The sequence below is a fragment of the Pongo abelii genome, chromosome 2, assembly GCF_028885655.2.
Source record: "Pongo abelii isolate AG06213 chromosome 2, NHGRI_mPonAbe1-v2.0_pri, whole genome shotgun sequence".
Classification (NCBI taxonomy): Eukaryota; Metazoa; Chordata; class Mammalia; order Primates; family Hominidae; genus Pongo; species Pongo abelii.
In genome coordinates, this window is record NC_085928.1 from 82744466 (window position 1) to 82762495 (window position 18030).

Below are 18030 nucleotides of genomic sequence, written 5' to 3' on the forward strand. Positions count from 1 at the left end.
GCCTGAGTGTGATGAGAAGGATGTAGTTGCCGTGGACTGTGATTGGGAAGGACAAGCTGTATTAGGGAAGGATGTGGTCAGGGCCTGCTTGAGAGGGAAAATCATGTGGATAGAGCCTGCTCAAGGGGGAAAATCAAGTTCTGGACGTGTTGAGTCTGAGATGTCTAGACATTCCAGAGGACAGGCTGTAGAGGCAGATAGGTACACACATCTGGAGTTAAGGAAAGAGGTATGGGCCAGGTTGGGAGCCCAGGCAGTTGGGAATGCCTGGTAAATGTTACTGGAGCAGGCTGTTTTCATGTTCCCCTAAAGCTGACCTTACTAGTATCTCAGGGATCCTCCTGTGTGCTTGCTGTGTAAGGAGATGCTCAGTTTAACTCTTGAGGGTGACGTTTCCTTGGTGTTAGGCATTGGTGCTTGAGCTGTAGGGCTGGCATCCTGGTTCTGTGTACCTAAAGGAAGCTCTCAGAGTCACAGAAAGTCTGAAATAAACACAGGGGTGGAGATGGTCTTTCCTCCCTCATTACTGTGTGTGGGAAGAGATGACGGTACCAGTATGTGGGACAGAATGGAACCGAGAATCCAAGTTGGTTGACTCCCTTTCTGTTCTCTTTCTACTCTACTGGGTAGTGACCAGCTGTTGTATGAAGTGGCATTCACAAATGGATAATCCAACACCTTTGCTTCTCTCATCCCTTTATCCATCTTTTGTCACCCAGGAAAAGTTGGATTGCATTGTAGAAAGAAGAGGACTACTATTCCTTTTCTGTCTTAAATATGTACTACTTAAGTGTGTCGTGACGGGGGAAAAATAGACTCTTCAGAAACATGCATATGGTGCTTTTGGTAACAAGGCAATAAGGTAATAGGTGGAGGAAGGTTAGGAGTTCATTTTTGGGTGGGGATTTCTTCCTTTGTGTCTGCAAGAGAGGTGGGATATGGCTCTGGCTTTTTACCTTGCTTACAGGGTGTGTCTACTCTTAAATCCTCTCCTGAGATGGGGCCTAGGCTATGCTGCCTGTCCGTAGCCAAGATGAGAGGTCATTTAGGGGCCAGGTATATTACCCTACGCTTCGCCAGGGCCTATATCCTGTCTCTAAGGCACCACTGGGAGGCAATATAGCACAATGTGAACTAGGTTCAACCCCTGGTTCCTCCACTTAATTACTATGTGACCTTGAGTAGGTGACTTCCCATCTCTGAGCCGTGGTTTTCTCACGTATAAAGATGCATTCCTACATCAGAGCTTTGTTATGAGGAGCCAAATGGGAAAATCTATGTCAAGGGCTGAGCACTGCACTTGGCACAAAGTAAGTGTTGACTAAATGGCAGCTATTATTGTCATCGTCATCACCAGCAGTTCCCTCAACTCCTACCTGAGCCTTAGGCCAGTTTTGTTAAGATTAATTTAGTTTCCAGAAAAGATGTGCTAATTGGATTATTACATTTTCATGTGTTTACATCTATATATACATGCATGGCTTTGAAATCTACACATGAATATATTTATCCATTCAAGTTTCTCTTTTAAAAATCTGTAAGAGTTATATTTTTAAGTCATTGAACCATGATGAGATTCTTTTTCAAAAAAAGGATTGCTATAAGTGATCATTATGTAGGCCATCAAAATGGAGAATAATGTAGACATGGAGCTAAAAGAAAACCAAAAAAAAGGAAGTCAGTGTTCATACCGGGCCACTAATTGAGTGCATATTTTTATGGCCTGGGTATTTAAAAATATTGGCACTTGCCTACATTGTTTAGGATTGGATGGCACAGACAGAGATGTTTTGGGGTTGGGATAATTTTTTTTTTTTTTTTATTAATTCTACAACTTGTAGACTTGTAATCAGGAGTGGCTTATCAGCAGCTTTTCAAAATCTGACATTCCACATGGAATGCCCCAATGGAGGAAATTTAGCACTCTGTGGATGCTTTTACAGTTGAATTCCACACACATGAATTATGACAAGTGAGGCTGACTACACTGTGGTTTGTTGTGTCTGGTCTGGTTCCTACTTTTAAAGTTGCAGTTGCGTTTGGTCATTTGAAGCTTATTTTCACAGTCTGGCCAAGCCAGCAGGGTCCCGGGGCTCTGCAGGGGACATAAACCACCAGCCTTTAAGCCAGAGTGCTCAGTAGATAAGCATTTCAAGACTTCATTGCATCATACAAAAGGACTTATGGGCTTATTTAACATACACTATTTGACTTAATTTAGATATTTAATGGAAAGAAAAGCCTTTTATTATCACCGAAGGAAAGAACTGCCAAACATTGTGAGGCTCAGTTGAAATATTATAACGGATATACAGAGTGCAAATATATTTCACTGCCTTACATAATGGGGTGTTTAATAATAGTTGTTTCTTTAAATTTAGCACACGTATCTCAGACATTTGCACTTTGTAAATTATAGGCCGTGGTTCAAGAAACTCAGTTTAAAAAAATTGTTTTAATGAGGTATGTACTGATTTTTTAAAAATGACCTTCAGCTTTGATTTATGTTTATGAGCCCAGATTGGGGAGTTCATGCCAGGAATGAACACTTTCCGTCCTGACTTTTTACAAATGTAAATATGAGCAATGGCTGGGTCTGCTGACTCGATTGGACAGAGCTTAGTTGAACATTGCAGTTGGTAGGCATCGGCCCCCTCTGCAGGTCTGGTGGCTGGGAAGAGCAAGGAGCTCACTACAGCACTGGGAGGACAGTACACATAAGTGTCTAGGGGGAAGCCTTTCCATTGTGCTGCACCTGTGTGCTTTCATTTTCTGAAGTACCTGGACTGGCTCAGATTGCCAAAGCCCAAGGCCCAAGATCAACTGATTTTTTTTTTTTTTTAGAGACAGAGTCTCACTCTGTTGCCCAGGCTGGAGTGCAGTGGCGGGATCTCAGCTCACAACAACCTCCGCCTCCTGGGTTCAAGCGATTCTCCTGCCTCAGCCTCCCGAGTAGCTGGGATTACAGGCAAGTACCACCACACCTGGCTAATTTTTTGTATTTTTAGTAGAGATGGGGTTTCACCATGTGGGCCAGGCTGGTCCTCAAGTGATACACCCGCCTTGGACTCCCAAAGTGCTGGGATTACAGGTGTGAGCTACCGCACATGGCCTGACTCTTCTTATTTATTTATTTTTTGAGACAGTCTTGCTGTGTTGTCCGGGCTGGAGTGCAATGGTGCAATCTCGGCGCACTACAACCTCCGCCTCTGGGGTACAAGCGATTCTCCTGCCTCAGCCTCCCTGGTAGCTGGGATCACAGGTACCTGCCACCACATGCTTGGCTAATTTTTGTATTTTTAGTAGAGATGGGGTTTCACCATGTTGGCCAGGCTGGTCTCCAGCTCCTGACCTCAAGTGATCTGCTCGCCTTGGCCTCCCAAAATGCTGGGATTACAGGCTTGGGCCACCGTGCCTGGCCTGATTCTTTCTTTTTAGAGACAGATTCTCGCTCTGTTGGCCATCCTGGAGTGCAGTGGCATAATTATAGCTCATTGCAGTCTCAAACTCCTGTGCTCAAGTGATCTTCTTGCCTCAACCTCCTGAGTAGCTAGGAATCAGGGGCATGTCACTGAGCCCGGCTAATTTTTAATTTTTTGTAGAGACAGAGATTTCTTTATGTTGCCCAGGCTGATCTCGAACTCCTAGCCTCAAGCAGTTCTCCTATCTGAGCCTCCTAGAGCACAGCTGATTCTTAATTTGGGGCCTAGCTCTGTCCTTTCAGGAGGTGAGGAGCTGTTGTGGGTTGAATTATGTCCTCCCCCCATGATGTATACACTGAAGCCCTCACCCCCAGTACCTCACTCGGAATGTGACTGTATTTGGAGATAGGGACTTTAAAGAGATAATTAAATTAAAAATGAGATCATTAGGGTGGGCCCAAATCCAGTGTGACTGGTATCCTAATAGGAAGAGGAGATTCGAACAAAAACTCACGTGGGAAGACCGTGTGATGACACAGAGGGAAGATGGCCAAAAAGAGGGGCCTCAGGAGAAACCCACCCTGTGAATACCTTGATCTTCGACTTTCAGCTTCTAGAGTCATGAGCAAATATTAATGAATGCCTGTTATTCAAGCCACTGAGTCTCTTGTACTTGGTTACAGCAGCCCTGGCTGACTAATAAGGGAGCATACAGTATCAGAATCTGTACAAGGGCATGCATCATCTCTATTCTCTATTATAATACAATGCTTAAATATGGAAAAATGATGGCAAGAAAACCGTTACAAGGAAGAAACCCATAATGATTGGCGAAATCCATACGGAGAGTAGAGCTGTATCAGAAAATGCCGAAGTAGTCATCATGGGTCAAGTTTATTGAGAAGTCCCGGTGGGCTGAATGCTGAGCTCAGTGTCTCACATATATTTTCCCGTTTGTCCTCACCACAATCCTGTGAGCTACGAGCTGTTGCCCTCTCCATCTTGTAAGCGAGGAAACTGAGGCAAGGAAGTTAAGTGACATCCACGAGATTTCAGAGTCAGCCAGGGTCAGAGCTGGAATTCCAAGGCAGGTATCACTCTGCAGACCTAAGTTGTTGCTTTGACAGCCCTAAGCCCTTGAGAGGCTGGGGGCCAGAGAGGGGTGGTTGTAGGATCTATTATGATAATTGGTTAAAAGATATTGGGACACATTGCCTTAACGATGTTTTGGTTCCATCTGCAGAAAGAGGCTATAAAACGTATTGAGTATAGTGAAGATGTCACTCGTAAAACAATAAGTATCACTAATATTACAGAGCCCTCAGGATCTGTGAGCCCTGATCCAAGCCCTGTACATACCTGCCTATTTCTAACTCACAGAGGCCCGAGCAGCTTCCCCAGAGCTTCTGGGGGTTCTGCACCCGGGCCATCTGACTCCAGCACCTGGACCTCTAACCACTGGGTAGGCACTGCCTTCCCTCACAAGCCCAGCGCCTGCCTAGCATCTGCTTCTGTCACAGTGAGGGAAAGATGGTGGCTGCCATTTGAGCTTTTAAAACAGAAAAATACTTTGTCCCCCAAATTTCCTCCCTTTATTACAAACATGATTTATGATAAATGTGAAGAATCTAAAAACCAAATCAAAGCTAGAATAAACATTATCTGTAGTGCCACCCCCCAAAAAGAATTACTTCTAGTATTTTTGTCAGCTTTTCTAGTCCTTTTTCCCCCTATAGAAATATACTTAATGCAGCCATAAATATACTAATAAGTTTATAGGCAGCAGCACTCATTAGAAAAGAGCAAGAGCTTTGGAATAAGACTTGGGTTTAAATCCATTTACTAGTTGTGTGTATTTGGACAAGTTATTTTACTTCCCTGTGTCTCCATTTGCTGTCTGTAAAATGGGGGTAATAACACTTCATTGGATTTTGCAGTAGCCTAGCATATGTAATGTGCTCATTCCTATCAGCTGGCACACAGTAAGTACTCAAATAACTTTAAAAAGAAGCAGGGTTGGGCTGGGTATCATGGCTCACACCTGTAATCCCAGCACTTTGGGAGGCCAAGGCGGGTGGATCACGAGGTCAGGAGATCGAGACCATCCTGGCTAACATGGTGAAACCCCATCTCTACTAAAAATACAAAAAATTAGCCGGGCATGGTGGCGGGTGCCTGTAGTCCTAGCTACTCTGGAGGCTGAGGCAGGAGAATGGCATGAACCCGGGAGGCAGAGCTTGCAGTGAGCTGAGGTTGTGCCACCGCACTCCAGCCTGGGTGACAGAGCGAGACTCCATCTCAAAAAAAGAAAAAAAAAGAAAAAAAAAAGCAGTTTCGCAACATATCATTCAATAGACATTTGGTAAGCAGGTATGATTTGGGACTCATGTTTCCTTCTATGCCCTTGTTTGTTTTTACAATACTTTTTAATGGTTGCATAATATTTCATTATCATATGAATCAGAAATAGTTTTTAACTGACATTTGTTTTTCTGTTTTCATATACTAGATAATGCTATGATGTATTCCTTTGTAACTTTATAGTTGAATTTTCTCCAGTGATTACTATTTTGTTAAAGCATGCATTCCTGTTCACTCCTTACTCTTTGGAAGGGATTCTAAGTCTTGTTGAAGCAAATCACCACCCAACTGGAAAGGCGGTGTCAGTTTACCCTGGCCCTGGCTGTGCGTGAGAGTACCTGTTTCTATTTGTGAAACTTTAATGTAAAATTAGATCAATGGGCATGAAAGAAAACTGGGGCATAATTAAGTTCTGTGGTTCGCTGACCCAAATCTGGTACCATGAAGGACTGGCAGCAGCTCGCACATTTGAGAGAGGAGAGAGCAGTCGGGGACACTGTTGTTCACTTAGTTGTGTGGTCCAAGCAAAGATGAGAACAGCAGCTCTCAGGTGTGGAGCGCTTGCTGGTTGACTAGGCATTGAGCACAGTGCTCTCCAATTGGATAATTTAATCTCAGCAATGCTTGGAGGTCGGGACTTTCATTAGCCCCATTTTATAGAAGCAGAAATGGAGATTTAGAGAAACTGTGTAATGTGTGCAGAATTACAAGGCTACTCTATGGCAACGTTGGGAGCTGAACCCAAGTACCCTGATGTTCAGCTTCCTGCTCTTGTCTTAGGATATTAGAAATGGAGGTGGAAGTCTGGATGCAAGAGCCAGCAGCGAGCCTAAGTCAAGGGCAAATGTGGTAGCTGGCTGGTACTGGGGGAAGGATACCGTGCAGCCCCTTAGTTGGAAAAGTTACCAGCTAGTTGGAAAAGAAAGCCTGGGGCTTTGGCGAACACAGGGAGGTGAGGAGGGGGAGCCAGTGTAGGGAGCGTGTGCAGATTCGAATAGCAGATATGCCGCCATGGAGAGAGGAGATGTAAGACTACCACTTTCCCTGTTTCAAGGTTTACATGCATTATCCCACTTAATCTTCAAACCACTCCATGATGCAGGAAGTATCATTACCTCTGTTTTGCAGCTAATGAAACAGAGGCCCAGAAAACTTAAATGGGGTTGGACCATGAGTAGCACAGCCAGGATCGGACCCCAGGCAGCGCCAACTCCCAACACTGCCAAAGCCAACCGCGAACTAAGACTTAGTGGAGAGTTTGCAACCTGGGATATATTTGTTGGAAGTGATTGCTCCCTCCTTTTGAACTTTGCAGCAATTATTGTCTGTAGAATTCATCTGGCAATTAATCATGTACTCCCTGTGACAAGGCTCTTATTGTTGTCTTGAAATGTTATTTAAATCGCACATTGTTATTTAACTTCTTGCCCTGAGAGGCAGACTGTGCCTGGGTATCCCCCACCTCACCCAATGCATGTATACCACAGTGCAATAAATGTTTGATTTAATTTCATTTGAGAGGCTTCCAGGTGGAAGTGATAATCTCATCCTTTAGACTTTAGTGACGGGTGACATTCGTGGAGGGGAAGAAGTAAGAGTGGAAGGGGGACGATGCCCACAGTTGTGATTCAGAAGAAAATGGGAGAATTGAAGGGAGACCGAGAGAAGAATAGAAAGCATTCCACTTCAGGGCTGGGCGCAGTGGCTCACGCCTGTAATCCCAGCACTTTGGGAGGCCGAGGCAGGCAGATCATGAGGTCAGGAGATCGAGACTATCCTGGCTAACACAGTGAAACCCTGTCTCTACTAAAAATACAAAAATTTAGCCGGGCGTGGCGGCAAGCGCCTGTAATCCCAGCTACTCTGGAGGCTGAGGCAGGAGAATCGCTTGAACCTGGGAGGGGAGGCGAAGGTTGCAGTGAGCCAAGATCGCACCACTGCACTCCAGCCTGGGCGATGCACTGAGACTCTATCTCAAAAAAAAAAAAGCATCCCTCTTCTACAGTCCAATAGGAGGACTGAGTGCATGCCTCATATGCCGTCATAAACTCCCACCTTGTCTCCTTTCATGGGGGAGATGTCCCGTGTCATTTCCAAGCTGCACTACCAGGGGTGACTTGGCTCCTTGCTTTTCTGCTTCCCAGGTTTGCCTGACTTCATGCAAGAAGCCAAGGGTTTTAGACAGTGGGAGGCAACGTGGAGGTCTGAACAGAATTATAACTCTATGTTCCCAGTTTGGCTTTATTTTGGGAACTCTTCCAAACGTTCCTACTTTTCCTGTTTGAGCTGTTGGAAAAATGGTACTCAGTAGTATTCATTGGTGGTTAAGGGACGAGGCTTGGGTTTCAGAAAGATGTGGCTCTGTCACTAACTGTGGTCTTGGGTAAAGGACTTCCCTTTACTAGCCTTGGTTCCTTCATCTGTAAGATAATAGCATTTACTTTTGCCACTGTTATAAGGCTTAATAAGAGGGTGGATGAAAATGCTATGGACAGAGTACCTCATGTGCAGTGCAGCACAGGCTTTGCACATGTTAGTTGGTCTTAGAACTGGATGTACCCAGGAGAATATCCAAAAGTCCTACGACCGCATTGAACACCAGGGTGAAGGACCAGCGTGTTCCTTTCCTTTCTCATATTTGCAACAGAATTGTCACCACTTGGGCTCCATGACACTTTTCTTGATGACATTGTCCTGATCATCAGCTCTTCTCTTGGCCCCTCGAGACATTTCCAAACCACATCATTCCACACACCCTGGAATGTGCACGTTTCCTTTGTCAGAAGGAACTGTGGCCATCAGACGCTGGACAGCTCTGAGCCGGGTTGTTTTCTTCTCATCTACTTACTGTTGTGCTGAAGTTTGGTTTTATTTTTTAATGTTGTAAGAATTGTCTGGAAGTTATTCTTCAGTCATTTCATTAGTCATTTACTTTCTTGGTTTTGAAGATTGAGGAAAAATTACTTTGAGGCAGTGGGTCAGATGAGCGTGGCTGGCTGGGTAACCCATTCCCCGCTGAGTCACCTGTCTGCTCAGACAACTAAATGCTGAAGTATGCTTGATGACTAGTCACTGGCCAACATCATATTAATTTGAAATTTCATTTCTGCTCCTTTTAAGTTATGGTAGCTTTGGTTCCTTGGTGGGTTTTTTGAAAGTGCTCCAAGTATTGTATTGATTGGATGATGTAGCCAGGAATTCTCGGTTATCCCCCAAAGTGGTTTTTTCGATTTGAGGCATAAAATTATGACATAGTATTGTTCAAAAAGATGGGATTCAAATGCCTTCATTTTATAAGAAGGGAAACTCAGGTTCCGAGAAGCTCACTGACTTGCGAAACATCTCAAACAGCTGTTGGCAAAGCTGGGATGGTGTTGATCTTCCTGGGAATTTGTGGTGTGTACTCACCCCCTGGGTCTTGTTGCCCTTCTGCTAAAACTACCTGGAAATTATTTATTTTGGTCTTCTTCCTTGATAGGAGAGAATCTGAAAGTCAGGAATAGTGGCTGCCTCCAAATGCCCTTGGCTCCTTCTCCTGACCCCCTAATGCAGCATGTCCCCAGAGCATGTTATAACCTTGGAAAACAAGGCTACTTAGTATGTTTGTACTCTGATGCCTGTATGTTCTGTACATGATCTGGCCTGAATGATGGATGAGGCTCCATACAGGCTTCCTGTGTCTTCTGCCATTCTCCCCTCCCTACAATACCATACCTGATGAAATAATAACATCGAGTCACTGAGGAGGTTTACTATAGTGTGGTGCTACAACCTTAATTCTTTTTTTTTTTTTTTTTTTTTGAGACAGAGTCTCGTTCTGTTACCCAAGCTGGAGTGCAATGGCACTATCTTGGCTCACTGCAACCTTCACCTCCTGGGTTCAAGTGATTCTCCTGTCTCAGCCTCCCGAGTATCTGAGATTACAGGTGTGTGCCACCACGCCCAGCTAATTTTTGTATTTTTAGTAGAGATGGGGTTTCATCATGTTGAAATTCTGTTTGCTTTTTGACTTAACTTGAGCATAAGCTTAGAAGATGATTTGGGGGCTGGGGGTTTTATTTATTTTAGCAAGTAATTTGGCCTGTATTTTTATTCCTTTAAGTAATTTGTAACTAACTGCAAAGGCCTGTGGTAAGATGGCTTTTGTTTCTAGTTGGAACATGGAGACCAAGAGAACTCTCTAGAAGACAGATTTGGCTCCACTGCTATGAGACTTCACACTTACCTCCACAGAGGGCCTCTTCTGATGCCTCTATGTAAACAGCACTTTTAAATCCTACTTCAAGGACCATTGGTTTTCTCTCAAGAGATATGTTCCTTTTTTTCTTCTCTTAACTCTTTTGTTATTGTCCTCCTTTTCCAATAATGGAAGGCTTTTCAGTTTTACATTAGAGGCTACTACTTGTTTTTTATTTTTTCTAATTGTAAAGCAGGCAAAAATCATCACAGAAAACAGATCTCAAAAGAATTGCACTTAGTGTTGTGACCTAGTTGGTTTCTTCATTCTTTGAAACATTATTTGATTTTTCCTCCCGTATTAGCTGTTATGTATGCCGGTTACATAACCTTAATTTTTCACAGAAAATATGGATGTCATCAATTAATAAGACTACCCCTGCTGTTGTTATGGCTGGCTTCTTCTAGAATGTTCCCACTGGGGAAACCGAGGCTTAGGTTTGATACTGCAGGATTTGCCATTGTAATGTTTTCCTTTTAGTAACATCATCGCTATGAATATAATTCTTGTTCTCATCCAGTAGAGAGCCTTGGTTACCGGCAACCCAGTTCAAGCCTTTGAATAGATACATAGGGATCACCTCTCTAGTGTGAAGATGAAAATAATATAATTTGTTTACCACCTTGAGTTGTTTACCACAGGCTGTGAAAAATATGTTTTGAATTTAAAAGTGTGAAAAACAAGTGTGCTAGCTATCAAAAAAGCTCTCCCCTCAAAGTAAACATGTTTATAGAGCAAGACTCAAAACAAAATACTTGATAAGCCCAGCCAATCAAAAGAAAATAAACATGTTTACCACAAAAGCCTTATAAAGAACCCAGATGGCAGCCAGCTCTCTGTTCACTTGACCGTCCTTCCAGGGAGCTGCAGAGGCTCCCCTGGGCCTTGGGGACAGGGCCGCCACTTGCCCTGCTAGCAGGGGGCCTGCCTTGTGCTAGCCGTGCTCAGTTAGCTAGACCCAGTTTGCCAGTGGGAACGGAAGGTTTGTGTTTTCTGACGTTTAATTGAATCATGAGTGGAAGGTATTTGTGAAAATGATTCTGGAGTTCCCATGATTCTTAAAGAGCAACTTGTTATAGATAGGGTGCCAAGTGGGCTTCTGGGGACTCTTCCTGGCTCCCCAGAAGAGCCTTCCTGATGAGCGTCACGCCTCCCAACCTTCTGTGTCCCAGGCGCTGTTGTGCCACCATCCAGGATATAACCTGCAAATCCCAGACCGTGCCTTGCTGATCTCACTCTGTGAAAGAAACCAAAGAGCTCGAACAGGAAGTCAGTAGAAAAGACAAGGCCATCTTGAGGGATACCGGGGATTTCAGGGCACTGGGTACCACGATATGAGTCTTAGATGATGTAAAAGACACCGAGTTCAGAAACGTGAAGGTGGATTGTGTGCACTGGGAGGAGCAATGGATTCAATGTGGTTAGTGGCATGTCTCAGTGTAGTCCAGGAGCAAGTTCAGGAGAAATGACCCAGCTCCACGGGAGGTTATTAGTCAGGGGAGAATTTGAGAATTCAGAGTTTTAGAAGTAGAACAGTTCTAAGGGATGGTGAGGTACATGTTTCAACCATGCCCTCAGATGTAGAGGAAGTAGTGGCTATTAACCAGCACTTATTAAGCCTTTACTGTGTAAGGGCAAATATTAACCCAATTTTCAGATGTGGAGGAACTTGATCAAGGTCACAGCTAATAAGGGGCAGAGCTAGGGTTGAACCGAGGCAGTCCATTTAGCAGCTCATGCTTGTAGCTCCTGTGCTGTGCCACTTCTTGAGTGGACTAGAAGCTTTTAGGATTAAGGAAGTTAAGATAAAACAGGCATATATTCACTCATTCAACAATTTTTTTTTTTTTTGAGTGCTTTGTCCTTATCAGGCCTGATGTAAGCCTTGGCTAGGCTGTTGGAAGCACCATCTTTATGGCTACTGAGGTTGACAAAAGTGACCACACTGCAGGGATCTAGACAGAAATTGTGAACCGTATACAGGCTGAGTATTCCTTTTCTGAAATGCTTGAGACTGGGAAGTGTTTCAGATTTCTGAATTTTTTTTTTTTATTTTGGAATATTTGCATTATATATACTTAATGGTTGAGCATCCCAATGGTTAAGCATCCCAAACCTGAAAGTCCCAAATCTGAAATATTCCAATGAGTATTTTCTTTGTTTTTTAAAAATTTATTTATTTAGTTTATTTTTTCACATTTTTATTTTTTCATTTTTATGGGTACATAGTAGGTGTATTGGGGTACATGAAATATTTCCATACAAGGCAGGTGGTGCATAATAATCATCTCAGGAGTATCCATCCCCTCAAGCATTTATCCTTTGTGTTGTGAACCATCCAATTATACTCTTTTTTTTTTTTTTTTTTTTTTGGGATACGGAGTCTCGCTCTGTCGCCCAGGCTGGAGTGCAGTGGCGTGATCTTGGTGCACTGCCAGTTCCACCTCCCGGGTTCACGCCGTTCACCTGCCTTAGCCTCCAGAGTAGCTGGGACTGCAGGCACCCGCCACAACGCCTGGCTAATTTTTTTGTATTTTTAGTAGAGATGGGGTTTCACCATGTGTTAGCAAAATGGTCTCAATCTCCTGCCCTCGTGATCTGCCCACCTTGGCCTCCCAAAGTGCTGGGATTACAGGCGTGAGCCACCGCGCCTGGCCCCAGTATACTCTTTTAGTTATTTTTAAATGTACAATTAAATTATTTTGACTATAGTCACCTTGCTGTACTATCAACTACCAGGTCTTATTCATTCTTTCTATTTTTTTGTGCCCATGCAATGAACATTTTCTTTGAAAGGTCATGTTGGTGTTCAAAATGTTTTAACCTTTTGGGCTGGGCACGGTGGCTCACGCCTATAATCCCAGCACTTTGGAGGCCAAGGTGGGTGGATCATGAGGTCAGGAGATTGAGACCATCCTGGCCAACATGGTGAAACCCTCTTTCTACTAAAAATACAAAAATTAGGTGGGTGTGGTGGTGCGTGCCTGTAATCCCAGCTACTCGGGAGGCTGAGGCAGGAGAATCGCTTGAACCAGGGAGTTGGAGGTGGTGGTGAGCTGAGATCGCACCACTGCACTCCAGCCTGGCAACACAGCGAGACTCAGTCTCAAAAAAAAAGCATTTCAGAGTTTGAATTTTTTTGATTAGTGATGCTCAGTCGGTAGTAAAATACCTGAGAAAGGTGTTGGAGAACATTTTTGCCATTTATTTATTTATTTAGAGACTGAGTCTCACTGTGTCGCCCAGGCTGCAGAGACTTGATCTCGGCTCACTACAGCCTCTGCCTCCTGGATTCAAGCAATTCTCCCATCTCAGCCTCCCGAATAGCCGGGATTACAGGCACCCGCCACCACACCTGGCTAATTTTTATATTTTTAGTAGAGACAGGGTTTCACCATGTTGGCCAGGCTGGTCTTGAATTCCTGACCTCAGGTAATCTGCCCATCTCGGCCTCCCAAAGTTCTGGAATTACAGATGTGAGCCACTGTGCCTAGCCATCCTTGACATTTAGAAGTAACTGCCAGTTGGCTGAGCAGGAAGCAGTGGTTCCCTTACATGTGACTGTGAATAGAAAGGTTTCCATGGATCTTGGAATCATGGTGGAGGAAGGTGATGGTACTTTCCTTGAGGGTAGGTGACAGGTGAGGTGGGCTGTTGGCAGAGGAACAACTTGGCTGTAACAGGAATTGAAGAGAGACCAACTCTTTTTTATTTGCTTGAAGTTGAAAGATGTAGAATGAGTGGCTTCTGGAAAAGGAGAGAGGGGACGTCTTTAAGGGTAAAAGGCAAGTCTCTCCATTCATCCAGATGATGGTAGTGGAAGATGGTGGAGAGAGGTGAGCACTAAGGCCCAGGGGAAGGAGGAGTGGCGTTTCTTCAGCACAGAAGGGAGATTCTCGAGTGTTCTGAAACAGGTAGGATGATGGTCTATCTCATCCCCGAATAGGGGAAGTGATCAGTTAGGTCAGTTGTTCTCTAGAGCAGGGTTTGGACATAGATGGGGGAATGGAGCAGACAGAAGCCACAGGAAAAATCTCACTAGCCTGCGAGTTTCAAATGGAATATTCAGGAGATTGTTAGTGAAAAAGAGAGCAATAAACAAACAAACCAAAAAGGTTTCAGGTTGAGCCTCAGAGCTAGAAAAGTAATTACGTAATTCCCCATGTGTTCTAATTAATCTAGTGGGTTTACTTAAAAATTTGTTTTTGAGCATAGATACCAATAAGTCCTCTGGTGAGTTGAAAGAAATCTTACTAGTGGAAGATTAATAAAAGGAATAGTGATTGGTTAGTTTTAGGGAACTTCACTGAAACAAAGTTAGTTAAATGGGCTTGCCCAAACCATGGAGGTTGGTGTAGTGACCCATTTGGTTAAATCTGGTGACCGTTTTTTACCAGAACTTTATTAGAACTTAGCGCTAAAGACAGATGCTTATTTAGGGCACGTTTGAGTTATTATTATTTTAAAAACAAGTATTATTTGTTCTTCTTTTCCTAGCCTATGAATTGAGGTGGATTGGCATCTTATTTATGAGCTGACAAACACATACCTTTTTTTGCAGCTGATGTGCTTTTTTGAACTGGGTTCAGCATTGTCAAAAAGTTATTCACAGGAGTTGGTGATGGAGCCCGCTCCACCCACTTCTGTTCCATTTCTATTTTGGTGCCATTTGCAACAAAGGAAACTAAGTTTGTAAATTAGAGAAGGATTGAAGCTCTCACAAATGCACTTCTTATCAGGTTGTGTAACAGATTAGACAGAGCGGGCTCACTCTTGCTGTGGCACGTGGGACCCAAGGAAACATCCATGCAAACTCCATGAAGTGGCCCTGGCCAGGGGACTCCCAAGTTTTCTGGCCAATCTGATTTAGTTGCATTTAAAAATGAACAATTATGAAGATGTATATATCTGTATGTCTGTATGTTTATATGCACATATGTATACTTGTGCATGTTTATATGTGTGCATATATACATACGTATATTATGTGTGTGTATAAAATTGCCATTTAGCATTCTCAAACCAAGGGAGATTCAGTGGGCAACACATTGAATTTGACTTTTGCATAAGAGTCCCTGATGGAAATAGATGGCTTTTAGTTCTCCTAGGCCTTAAGTGGACTAGGGGAGGCAGAGGAGGGCTGAAAGAACCCAGAGAGAGGGGTTGTGTGGAGAGAGCTGCCTGGCGGGGTTGCCACTGGTCAAAGAGGGACTCAGAACTAGAGAAATGAGTACCCCATCTTCTGTGGCCTCCTGAGATGAGAGCTCCCATTGGTTGGACAGAGAGCGGCCTTCCAGGACACAGAGCTGGGTGGGGGATAGTGGGTGGAGCCTCTGGAGAAGCAGATGGAAACCATCCAATGCATTTTGTTCTCGAAACAGCTATGCAAGGTAACTGCCATAACTCAACCAGGTAACCCATGGGAGAGGTCAAGGTGGGAAATGAATTCCTTCCTAGATCTTCAGGGTGGGGTAGAGCATCTAGCTTTAGAGCACTGGTTCTCAAAGGATGGTGCCCGGATCAGTAGCATCAGTATCACCTGGGAACTTGCTAGAAATTCTCAGGCCCCATCTTGGACCTATGGAATGCAAAACTGCAGAAGAGGCCCAGCAATCTATGTTTTACAAACCCCCCTGGAGATTCTGGGGCTTGGTCAAAATGTCTGTGAGTTGCTGGAGGCTCAGCATATGATGTCAGTTTGCTGAGAGGGCCTTTGTTGGCATGCTCAGAAATGCCCGTGGTGAGTATGTTGTCTGTATCAATCCACTGCTTGAGATTCTGCAGTTCCTCAATCCTCTTTTTTTAGGATAGACATTCTTCAATAGAAATGGAATACTTGATTACATTTAGGCCATGGAGGCCAATACCCAGTACAGTTCATTCCTTTAATTTTTAAGCTCTTCTCTCAGCTATGCAGGCAAGTTCCAGGGCAGACTTTTGGAGGTTGTTTTTGAAAAATAGATGCAAATGCTGTCTGTGCTGTTGTTGTTTTCCTGGTGCCTGGCAGTGTTTGGTAAACAACTTGATTGCTAGGTCCCGGCCTCAGGGAACCACAGCTGCTCTTTCCAGCTCCCTGCAGACTTTTGTACTGAGCAGGGATTGCTTCAGGGAAAAATAAACAGGGGAGAACAAAACAAGAAAACATCACTTGTTGTTTTGTTGCTGCCTCTACCTGTTTTTCTGGAGCTGTTTTGCAACCACAGGTCCTGGGATTTGGGTTCCTTTGCTTTACAAAAACAAGGCAGGCCCCGGTGGCATTCCACGCTTCTCTCTCCATGGCTAGACTGTGGCATTTGGAGTAGCCACAGGATTTGGAAAGCATTGGAAAGGACTTAGTAGCCACTGCCAGAACGCATGCATTTTTAAATATGTAAATTGAAAAGGGAGAAAGCTTCATTCTTTCTAATGACCCCCAAGATGGTAATCTGGCTTTTCAAATCTCTGGGAAAACAGATTGAATATGGCACAATTAATGTTTCAGCACTTCTAGGCTTTTCTCTAAAATATTTTAATGGGCTTTTAATTTATTGCAGCTCTTGATTAGCAGGGTTGAGGCAGGGTTACTGCTGACCTCCTGGGCCAAGGTACTTCTGGGGCTGTAGTGAAGTGGAAAAGAACAAAGGTTTGATAGTGTTCTCAGCTGGAGCCTCCTAGGGATGAGCCCCTGGGGGTTCACTGAATAATTCCTTCCCCTAAAGTAGTCAGAGAGCAATGCAGTGTTCTTCAGATCTTTATCAGAGTTACCTGGGGTATCTGTTGGATAGAACAGCAGATTCCTGGAACTTGTTTAAGAATCTCTGTACTATGGAGGGTGGGAACTTGGGCTTCAATCTGGTGCCTCCCTGCGCACTCACATTTGCAGTCCATGGCCTTGGTGATTGATATTGCTACAGTGTAAATACCGTGAGCTGGGGTAGAAAGCAAGTGGGGGTACTGCTACATTTTAAAAAAGTGTTTGAGACTTGCACATTGTTTATTAGTGCATTTACTTTTCAGTTACTCTACTTCACATGTTGGCTGTTCCCTACCTTCTTAAATCAAAAAACTTTCTCCTGGAAATTGTTTCATTTTGGTCTGAAATAAGTCTTTTAGAATGTCCTTATAGAGAGGTGATAAACTTCTGTTTGTTTGAAAAAGCTTCTATTTCACCCTCAGCTTTAAGAGATAGTTTTTCTAGTTATACAATTCTACGTAGGCAGGTGAGGGTTTCTGTCATTTTTTTCTTTTCTTTTTTGTTTCTGCCTCTGTACTGTGGAAAGGATAATTTATTTGGGTATCTATCTTCTGGTATTTTTAAAAATTTCAATTGCTGTATTTTTTTATGTCTAGAGTTCAGAACAGTTAAGTATTTTAGTTAGCTATGGGGTTCCATGAAGATGGAATTCAGTCCTATGACTGTTGATTTCTTAACAACACACACACACACACACACACACTTCCACGCACCACAGTGGTGACTCACCCTTTATTTTTAGATATGCCTGGTTACTTTAAAATATTAGAAGTCAAATAAGACAGCACTAATGACTATACACATAGAGCATTGGTTTTTTTTTGTTTTGTTTTGTTTTGTTTGTTTTGTTTTTTTAGACGGAGTCTTGCTCTGTCGCCAGGCTGGAGTGCAGTGGTGCAATCTCGGCTCACTGCAACTTCCGACTCCCTGGATCAAGCGATTCTTCTGCCTCAGCCTCCCTAGTAGCTGGCGTCACCACACCCAGCTAATTTTCGTATTTTTAGTAGAGACGGGTTTTCACCATGTTGGCCAGTGTGGTCTTGATCTCCTGACCTCGTGATCCGCCCGCCTCGGCCTCCCAAAGTGCTGGGATTACAGGCGTGAGCCACTGCGTCCGGCCACATAGAGTATTGTTTAACCGATTTATGTCTTAGCTAGAAAGCTGCTACTCACTCCAGTCCGAATGAAAACGAAACTCCCACAGGAAACCTCCACCAGCCCTCTCCTTATGGCTGATCTTTGCTGTTGACTTGCCTACTCCTCACCCCCAAGCCTTC

The 18030-nt window shown here is 43.8% G+C and overlaps 1 protein-coding gene across 24 annotated transcripts in view; it reads left to right on the forward strand.

Annotated features, from left to right (window-relative positions):
• Window positions 1–18030, forward strand: part of FOXP1 (forkhead box P1) — a 628059-nt gene that overhangs the window by 70711 nt on the left and 539318 nt on the right. For 5 of the 24 annotated variants that reach the window (XM_054550588.2, XM_063721989.1, XM_054550596.2 and 2 more), the window contains one exon: window positions 2845–2968. The exons of 15 other annotated variants lie outside the window; for them this stretch is intronic. The gene's annotated coding sequence lies outside the window, so the exon portion shown is untranslated. Of the gene's footprint in view, window positions 1–2844; window positions 2969–3151; window positions 3263–9591; window positions 9710–18030 lie in introns of those variants that run through there. 4 more of the 24 variants (XM_063721984.1, XM_063721992.1, XM_054550590.2 and 1 more) reach the window with 2 other exon arrangements.